The sequence below is a fragment of the Lolium rigidum genome, chromosome 6 (assembly GCF_022539505.1).
Source record: "Lolium rigidum isolate FL_2022 chromosome 6, APGP_CSIRO_Lrig_0.1, whole genome shotgun sequence".
Classification (NCBI taxonomy): domain Eukaryota; kingdom Viridiplantae; phylum Streptophyta; class Magnoliopsida; order Poales; family Poaceae; genus Lolium; species Lolium rigidum.
The window spans coordinates 244431681-244439333 of record NC_061513.1 but is presented as its reverse complement, the minus strand read 5'-3'; positions in this window follow the sequence as shown (position 1 = coordinate 244439333).

Sequence of the window (7653 nt, the reverse complement as noted above, 5' to 3'; positions counted from 1 at the left end):
GATTTTATTCAAACACAAACAAAATCAAAAACATACCGACGCTCTCCAAGTAAAGCACATAAGATGATGGAATAAAATATAGTTTCACTAGAGGTGACCCGATAAGTTGCTGGCGAAGGCGATGCTTTGGGTAATTCCCAAGCTTAGATGCTTGAGTCTTCTTGAAATATGCAAGGATGAACGTCTACCACGTGTCGGCTTGCATGACGTCGTCAGCCAACGGGATCCCGAAACACTTGGGCAACGGTCCGATTTTCCGTGGCGGAAGGGCGCCCAAGCGCGACGGACCGAAAAAATCGTCGTAGGACTTTGCCTGACGCAGTTTCCACAACAGAACCCATATCGTCGGGTTAGGCTCATAGGCGACGAAAAATACCCCTTAGCGGACGATTTTGAGACGTTGTCTATCAGAACTTTTCTTGTAGTGAGTACTGAAGAGGCTAGCAAATTTGGATGGTGGAAGTGCTAAAAACCGTAGCTTAACATTAGTCAAAAAGAACTCACAAGCTTATTGCAAACAACTAGCAGGTTCATCATTAAGAGCATGATTAAAATTTACTCCAAGGAGGGCCGTTCACGGTGGCACAAGTACCCCGCTAGCTCCCTCGACCTTCAGCACAACTTAGTTATTACGATGAACTCTCAGACATGGAAAGCTATCAAGTCCAACTACACCTTCAACCATTTAAGTAGAGTTTGTAGTACGGCACAAGCTTAAAGACAACAATCCACTACTAATTTTAACTTATTTAAACAACAAGCCTTACCATCTAAATACCTCAAAACGTTTGCAAAGAATCAAGTTATCAAAGCTCAATGATCTACAAGATTATGCAAGTGTTTCATTATACCACTACCACATGCAACATTTTCTGAACCGACAAAATAACAATGAACGAAGCAGTTTCAACCTTCGCCATGAACATTAAAAGCTAAGAACACATGTGTTCATATGAACCAGCGGAGCGTGTCTCTCTCCCACACAAGTATTTATTCAGAGAATGAAAATAACAAAACGAAAATAAAAGCACACAGACGCTCCAAGTAAAGTACATAAGATGTGACGGAATAAAAATATAGTTTCAATAGAAGAAACCTGATAATTTGTTGATGAAGAAGGGGATGCCTTGGGCATCCCCAAGCTTAGATGCTTGAGTCTTCTTGAAATATGCAGGGATGAACCACGGGGGCATCCCCAAGCTTACACTTTTCACTCTTCTTGATCATATATCATCCTGCTCTCTTGATCCTTGAAAACTTCCTCCACACCAAACTAAAAACAAACTCATTAGAGGGTTAGTGCATAATCAAAAATTCACATGTTCAGAGATGACACAATCATTCTTAACACTTCTGGACATTGCACAAAGCCTGAAAGTTAATGGAACAAAGAAATCCATTCAACACAGCAAAAGAGGCAATGCGAGATAAAAGGCAGAATCTGTCAAAACAAAACAGTCCATGACGAATTTTTTTAGAGGCACTGAACTTGCTCAGATGAAAATGCTCAAATTCAATGAAAGTTGCGTACATATCTGAGGATCACGCACTTAAATTGGCAGATTTTTCTGAGTTACCTACAGAGAACCCTGCCCAAATTCGTGACGACATGTAAATCTGCTTCTCGCACGAGAATCCAAATCTAGCATCAACCTTGCTATCAAAGACTTCACTTGGCACAACAATGCAATAAAATAAAGATAAGGAGAGGTTGCTACAGTAGTAACAACTTTCAAGACTCAAATATAAAACAAAATTGCTGTAGTGAAATAAAAACATGGGTTATCTCCCAAGAAGTGCTTTCTTTATAGCCATTAAGATGGGCTCAGTAATTTTAATGATGCACTCCCAAGAAATAAGTGTTGAAGCAAAAGAGAGCATCAAAAAGCAAGTATGGAACAAATTAAGTCTAACCCACTTCCTATGAAAAGGAATCTTGTAAATAAACAAGTTCATGAAGCATAATGCAACAAGCATAGAAAGATAAAACAAGCGCAACTTCAAGATTTTAAGCACATAGAGAGGTGTTTTAGTAACATGAAAATTTGTACAACCATATTTTCCTCTCTCATAAAGATTTTCAGTAGCATCATGAACAAACTCAACAATATAACTATCAAATGAAACATTCTTATCATGAGTCTCATGCATAAAATAATTACTACTCCCAACATAAGCATAGTCATTCTTATTAATTGTAGTGGGAGCAAATTCAACAAAGTAGCTATCATTATTATTCTCATCAAGTGTAGGAGGCATAGCACAATCATAATAAAATTTATCCTCCATAGTAGGCGGCACCAAAAGACCACTATCATTATAATCATCATAAATAGGAGGCAAAGTATCATCAAAGAAAATTTTCTCCTCAATGCTTGGGGGACTAAAAATATCATGCTCATCAAAACCAGATTCCCCAAGCTTAGAATTTTCCATATCATTAGCAACAATGGTGTTCAAAACGTTCATACTAATATCATTGCTACTAGCATGCAAATAAGATTCCATAGGTTTTTTAATTTTCGCAGCAAACAATCTATGTCTTAACTCAGGAAATAGATTAAAAAGCTCATAGTTGCTTTCCATTATGCCTAACTAGTGAAATAAAAACAAGAAACAAAAAGATGCAATTGCAGGATCTAAATGAAATAGCTTCGAGCACTTACAACGGCGCCAGAAAATAGCTTAGTTGCCTGGGACCGGAGTGTGAGTGCCTTTTACCTTTCCTCCCCGGCAATAGCGCCAAAAAATAGCTTGCTGTCTACTGTTGGCTTCTTTTCCTATAGACAGTGTTGGGCCTCCAAGAGCAGAGGTTTGTAGAACAACAGCAAGTTTTCCCTTAAGTGGATCACCCAAGGTTTTATCGAACTCAGGGAGGAAGAGGTCAAAGATATCCCTCTCAAGCAACCCTGCAATCACGATACAAGAAGTCTCTTGTGTCCCCAACACACCTAATACACTTGTCAGATGTATAGGTGCACTAGTTCGGCGAAGAGATAATGAAATACAAGTAATATGGATGAATATGAGTGGCAATAGCAATCTGAAATAAATATGGCAGCGAGTAAACATGCAGTAGAACAGTAAATAAACGGTGTTTCAATGCTTAGAAACAAGGCCTAGGGATCATACTTTCACTAGTGGACACTCTCAACATTGCAATCATAAAGGAATATAAATAAGCACTTCACTATGCTATTCCGAATTACTCTCTGGCAAGATAACAAACACTAATTCATCATGTAGGCAAACCTTAAAGATGTATTCCCAAGTACTAATAAACACCCCACGCGTCACTCGTGAGCATTCATAGGAGGTACTAACACACCACAATTTCATAGAGACATCCAACTCAAATCATAACTCAGTGAATAAGTATTCTGTGAAATATAGCCTAAGAGACCCACACGGTGCACACACTGTCACCTTTACACACGTGGGACAAGGTGTCTCCGGAGATCACATAAGTAAAATCCACTTGAACAACATAACAACATCTAGATTACAAAGCTCATCATATGGATCTCAATCATCTAAGGCAGCTCATGAGATCATTGTATTGAAGTACATGAGAGAGAGATTAACCACATAGCTACCGGTACAGCCCTTAGCCTCAATGGAGAACTACTCCCTCCTCATGGGAGACAGCAGCGGTGATGAAGATGGCGGTGGTGTCGATGGAGATGCCTTCCGGGGGCACTTCCCCGTCCCGGCGGCGTGCCGGAACAGAGACTTCTGTCCCCCGAATCTTGGCTTCGCGATGGCGGCGGCTCTGGAAGGTTTCTCGTACCGTGGCTTATTCGTCTCGAAGATTTAGGTCAGGGAGGCTTATATAGGCGAAGAGTCGCAGTCGGAAGGGCCACGGGGCAACCACACACCAGGGGCGCCCCCCCTGGCCGCGCCGCCACCACGTGTGGGGGCCCCAGGGCTCCCCTCTGGTCCCACTCTGGCTCTCTGGAAGCTTCCGGGAAAAATAAGGTTCTGGGCGTTGATTTCGTCCAATTCCGAGAATATTTCCTTACTAGGATTTCTGAAACCAAAAACAGCAGAAAACAGGAACTGGCACTTCGGCATCTCGTCAATGGGTTAGTTCTGGAAAATGCATAAATATGACATAAAGTGTGTATAAAACATGTAGGTATTGTCATAAAACAAGCATGGAACATCAGAAATTATAGATACGTTGGAGACGTATCAGGAGCCACTGTCGTGGATACGACCATGACAGGTACTACGGGGCGTAACACTTCATCGATGCGGGGGTAAGGTGGCGTAGCCATCTACAAGACACAGGGTTTTACCGAGGTTCAGCCCCTCCCGAGAGTAAAAGACTTACGTCCTGCTAGATCTATTGCTCACATCGAATTACAATGGGGTGTCTCAGTCTGCGTGGCAACCGAAAACTATGGAGGTGAGGGAAAGTGAGATTGGATTCCTTCTAGGGTTTAGCCCGGGGGTTTATATAGGCACCCCCGGTCAAGGGTTACATGGAGATAAGATCATATCCATACCGATCGCTATAAGGCCGAGATCCTTTTTCCCGCGCCCAAGTCATCAACAGCTTTACTCGCATGGACCTCTAGGCCAGTCACCGTTCTGCAGGGTTTTGGCCCAGTCGCACAAGGTTTTAGGCCCATTCGCCCTGCCGATTGGACCCCTTTTGGGCCTTCTCCCCTGCGGCGAGTGAGACTAATGGTGGACCCCCTTGGGTGTATCCCCATCAGTGTGGGTCTCCATTTGTCACTTTGAATGCAGGGGACGGACTCCTCCATGCTTTGTTTGCCACCGCTCTATCCAACCGCTCTTTTATGTATTTATTTTCATCATGAGTATGATTGCAGCACGTGAAAGCATCTCCTATGAACCCAAGATCATCAAGCTGACAGTCCTCCAATTGCTTCCTTGAACCTATCCATGCATGCATGAGCTCTCAGAACCCCCCCCCTTCTTTTTTCCAAGCGTGTAAGATCTCGTTGGAATCTACACACAGACAAGGTTTATCGCTTTGATGCTCATCAGTTGCCACGTTTTGCTCTTCCCCTCCTTCGGTTCACCGTATATGCCGGTAAACCCCCACACAAATCCATCCTCCTATGTGATTTCAATATCAATATGATACTTTGACATGAAGCCTATAAATTTCATATTTATACCTCTTTTCTAAAACATTGCCAGTCCTCCACTCTTTCGCACACAAGGTTTTTCCAACATGTGAGGCATCCCAAATTTCCAACTTAGCCAATCTAGCCTTCCTTTCTCCATCTTTTTTTCCGACGGAAAAATGACACCAGGGCCCATCCGCTACTGAAGATCTAGAAGTCCATTAACAGTCTTGGCCATTCCCCATCCCCCGGCGTTCCATCCCACTATGATCATTGGGATTTGCAGAGCTGTCCGGGCAGCTCCATGTATTTATTTTTGTTGTTATGTGTTTCAATCTCACGTGCCTTCTTATATGTATAGCTGGGTCATCAAGCTCCATGCCGTCTCCACTTCTTTTCTTCCACACATTCACCCTATTGTCTTCCTTCTTCTCGACTCTATCCTCCCTGTTCGCCTTCTTATATATCTTTTCAGTTTTCCTTTTAAAATCTACTAGCAAGAGAGGGCGCGGCGGCACGCCGCGCCAGTGAGAGACCATTGGCGGTTTAATGCATATGTGACATTAACTATGTACTGAAATTTCGTCAATCTATATCTGGTGCACACAACTATAAGTCAGAATTTATAGTTCAGTGGTAGATATTTAAGCAGTTAATGCGGCTTATCCCACACAAAATAACACATGCTCGTGCGGTCCTACACTTTTAAGGCTTATATGATATATGATTCAGCCAGTCTATCTAAAACAGACCGCATAATCTAGTAGGCTGCACATATAAGTAAACCTAGTGAAGCAATCACCCATATCTCTTAAAAAAGCCTTAGTATAGGCTATCAATTGTATGCATGCTTTGGAGTCAACTATCCAATGAATTAATGACATGTTACTCTATGGCCATGACTGCCACCAGAATAACTGCGAGGACTGTTGTTTCCTTTATCAGATGCTCAACATTTGTCACCGCCAGTGAAGCCAGCACTCAGTTGCCGCGGTAAGCTTCTATGTTCTGGCTCGATCAATGACATCAATGACCCATGTGTTGGCAATGGCTCTATAACCCAAAGAAATTAAGGCTCGAACACCATTTCACCATCAACAACATAAACAAGAACTGGCTCATAGTTCTTCTGAGGGAAAAAAGGAGACCATCAAGTTATATTACAAAATGCAAATTGACCACCATTGGTTAACGACTTGATACAGATGGGGCTAATTATTTGTTTCCAAACGTCATATACTCGCTATATAGGATTGCATCCATATATTTTCTCTCCAAGGTCTGTTACTCTGCTCTAGATTAGATGGTATTTTATCCCCAATCATAATATCATAATAATGGTGACAAAAAAGTAATAAGTTTTGTGGGTACTAAATGTACAAATGCAAAAAAACAAATTATCAACCTCTCCGCCATGATCTTCCATCGTGTGCCTGAAGCTATAGCTTCCATCCTTACTATCTTAGCATATATGACCTGTAAAGTTTACAAACAAAGGAGTGAAGCCCATAGTTGCCTGACTGGAAATGACAACATGTTACTAAATCCCGGTTCAACACTCCTGCCATCTATAGTTAAACATTTTCCTCATATATGGTGCACTCTTGTTGGGAATATCTAATATACACGTGGTCAACTTTGGCAAGATATTGTGGCAAAATCCTAAAGTTATTTTTCTCTAGACTTTTTTTGCGAAACACAGTACAGACGTAGACGCTCACATATACGCACATACACTCACCCCTATGAACACACGCACACCCTACCCCTATGAGCACCTCCGAGAGAATGCGTCCAAGAAACTTCATCCCTTCATCCGACGGGTCTTAAGATTGACGAAGTTACCATAGACGCATCGCTGTCGACGGGAACGTCGCCTCCCATAGAAGAATATTCCGTCTTTTTAATGAGATACCAAAATGTCAAACCTGGGGTTTGAACTCTGGTGGGCTGGGGGTGTCACTGCCCTCCTAACCGCCCAACCACAGGTTGATTCTCTATTTTCCTCTAGACTTGAGATCCTTGACTAATTACTTGTTTGGACAACCTGTTGTTGTTTCCTCTGACTGCACAAGAAGTTTAGCACTTTGAGATTATGTGTAACTATTAAGAGTAAAACTCTCAAATTCAATACTACTTAAAAAAATAAATCCAAAGACAATGAAATGAAGGAAAAGATGACTTTCTGAATATTTAGACTCTTTATCCGTGAGCACTTCAGATGGAGCTCATCGGTACATATCATTACTCTAGTTTTTTATAGGTTCAACTTTGTAAACCTGAATGGTAAAACATCGTTGCATCTACAGCTTAATTATCGCTAGTGTCGCTAGCTTCCAACATAAACCAGTAATAAGTTCAAACCCCCAACAATCGTTATGAGAAAAAGTTTCAGCATAAGCCACAGATACATAGCAAAACAATGACCTGGACCTTTTGATCTCCTCCGTGCGAGATGTATCCTAAAAATAAAAAATATAACATTATTAGTTAGTCGGATGCACAACAATAGATATATGAGAACCATTTGGCATGGCGCTTAACATGCACA